We start from the raw sequence: 2,864 nt of genomic DNA, 5'->3' as shown, positions 1-2,864 counted from the left end.
ATTGTGATATTCTCTGACTGTATCGTTCACCAATTCAAGGGGGTTCCTAATGCGGATTGAGATACAAGAAATAACTCATGGTTTGTGCAATAAGATAATAATGAGTTATCTATCTTTTGATACATCAAGTTAAAGCCTTATGCATATTAAGTTGGCTTCAAGTGCTAATTATTTGAGATCCCATCATGAGTGCTCAATTTGGATCAATTATTATGGAGTCATGAAAAGTATACGAGTTTGATCCAAAGGACTTCATCAAGATTCGGTCGAACCTCATTTGTATTTTCAGGAAGATACTATCAAAAGGAAAGATCCATTCATAATTAGTGAAGTACATTACGATTCCATTCAAAATCAAAAAAAAAGGTATATGCAACATTTCAAGGCAAGGCAAGTTCTAAATTATAAAACCATTACATATTTCATAGTCCATTACCAAGTTTCATTACAAATTCCCAATACACATTGCAAGAGTCATGTCCATTTACACTTCCAACCAATTCAAGTCCATTACAAAAAGAAAGAGATCTATTAAAAGATTGCTATGACTTCATTCAGCTTCATCCTGATTTCACCTTCTGCTTTACTTGGAAAAGATCTCCATGTGTTCCTTTGGGTTGTTCATCACATCATCAGCACACCTTTCCTTCCGAATCAATCCATTACCAGTCCCTGTTTTAAACCAAAGAAGATCAGCCCCATATTATACATTCAAACCACAACAAAAAATCACAAGTATAAACCTGCATCCACAATACAACAGCGACATCAATTTATTTTCACTCAACATTTAACTAGCCAAAACAGTTTCTTTTCTAACCATAACAGAATTTTGTAACACATAACCAATTCCCTACTAATTCTTTAACCCACAAACAGTCCCTAACCAATTGCCAATACCTATTCTTCTCATAACTACCTAACTGCCCAAAACAGAATTCCCAACAGCTTTTAACCAATTCATAACTACCTCATAACAGTTGTAACCGATTCGTAACAACCTAACTAAACCACTCTAACAGACTATAACAGAAATAAGAGTGTAACTAACCTCAGATTCAATCACCTCCACTTCTATAAAATCGAAACCTGCTTCATCATTGAATTCTCTCCATCATTTTCCTCAACAGAACCATTCTTCACCACATCTTCACACCATTCTCCATTCATTCATTGCTCACAGTCTTCATCTCTGAACTCCTCTCGATCTTTATCACCTTTAACCTTCCATCTTCAACCCTCCTTTGAACCATTTCTTATCTACCATTCCCCTCATTCATCATCCTCTGAATTCTTCACTCTCGGCAACTTCATCTTCACATCACAACAATCATCATCGCTATCATCAATCCTCAATTTCTCTGCAAATCATCACAACAACAAATCGCAGCAAAAATTCAAGAAGGAGAAGAAGAGTGCAAAGCTAAGAAGTTACTTGAGTCCGTGGCGAAAGAAGAGAAGAAACTCACCTTCACTCGGTCAAAGAACTCTCCATAATAGCAATCGAACTGCAAGCTTCATTTGCGACTACACTCCCTCGATCTGCAATAACCGCGTCATCATCGACAATTCTGCACGTTCATCACCATCTAAGAATCATCGCAACTGTCTCGTAATCTCGCAACAACAACAACGACGCTTCATCATCATCATCGTTAATCTTCATCCAGCGAGAACTTGACGTTGGATTTCGCACAAACGGCACCGATGAAGGCGCTCCGAGCTGCTCCGGTAGGAAAATCCGATTCACTATCCTCTCCGATATATGCTTGTGCTTGTTCGGTTATTGGCGAAGAGAAGAGATTGAGGACTGAGACAATCGGTTAAGATGGAGGCGAGAGCGTATAGACTAGGAGGAGGTAATCGATTGAGACAAATACTAAGCGGAGGGAGTGGCCGGTATTTCGCCGGCGAGAAGGAAAAAGGCCCGATGCCGCCGTCGTGAAAAAGAAGGAGGTGAGTTCAAGGAATCGCCGCCACCGCTGTTCGTGAGTTCGTGAACGAGGAATAAGAATTCCAATGGTCATTCACGTTAGTAAACCTAATCCCCTTTTAATTTTCAATTCTTTTTTATTTTTTTTAATTTGACGTTAATCTGATTTAATGTTAATTAAGTAATTGTAATCTGACTTGTTTAAATTTTAATTAGGCATAAACTGTATAAAATCTGGATTAATGTAGTTAATTAAATTTGATTAACATTAATTAAAATCTGAAATCATAAAATCTGTGATGTGGATCAAACTGGACCGAAACCAAACTCTGGGCCTGATTTGCTATTCGTCACCCCCATTGGCCCTAACGCCATTTTTGGCACTTTACAAAATCTGATAACAAAAAAAACGTTCCTGGGCCTTGATCTTATTGGGCTCTGCGCCTGTGTTGCTTACTGCACCATCATTTCAAGTTCACACCCCCTGTTCATGTTAGATTTAGACCTTTAGTTAGTTTTTTGCCACTTCTTTTTAGTAATTGAATCACTAACTCTTCACTATTAATTTTAGACCTAAGTACTAATTTTAGACATAGAAAATAATCACTAAAAAATATTAGTTTAGGCTTTTATTTTAATTCTTTTGCTTGATTTGTAATTCAATTTCTCCCATAAAGTCAATATAAAAAACAATAGTATTTTACTTCATTTTGTACTATATTTTGACTTGTTACTTCATGCTTGTGTATAATTTGGTACCATTATATCATTCTCAATTTTGCTCATGTATCTTACTTATGACTTCTAATTGTGACTTTATTTTCATGTCGCTTTTTGCTCCTAACCATTAGGTAGAAACCATGACAACTTTAGGAATTAGAGGTTCCCATCATATTAGGCTAGTTTTCATCTTAGGCTAGTTTTGTTTATT

The 2,864-nt window shown here is 36.6% G+C and overlaps 1 long non-coding RNA gene across 1 annotated transcript; it reads right to left on the bottom strand.

Annotated features, from left to right (window-relative positions):
- Positions 1-395: 395 nt before the first annotated feature.
- Positions 396-2,011, bottom strand: LOC131636172 (uncharacterized). Its single transcript, XR_009293967.1, has 3 exons — positions 1,470-2,011; positions 1,052-1,361; positions 396-672 (listed from the first exon to the last, which is right to left on the bottom strand). It is a non-coding gene; the product is annotated as an uncharacterized LOC131636172 (long non-coding RNA).
- Between the last annotated feature and the right edge of the window lie 853 nt (positions 2,012-2,864).

The sequence above is a fragment of the Vicia villosa genome, unplaced genomic scaffold (assembly GCF_029867415.1).
Source record: "Vicia villosa cultivar HV-30 ecotype Madison, WI unplaced genomic scaffold, Vvil1.0 ctg.001657F_1_1, whole genome shotgun sequence".
Taxonomy (NCBI): domain Eukaryota; kingdom Viridiplantae; phylum Streptophyta; class Magnoliopsida; order Fabales; family Fabaceae; genus Vicia; species Vicia villosa.
Note: the sequence above shows the minus strand (reverse complement) of the source record. Positions and strands in the feature narration are given on the sequence as shown.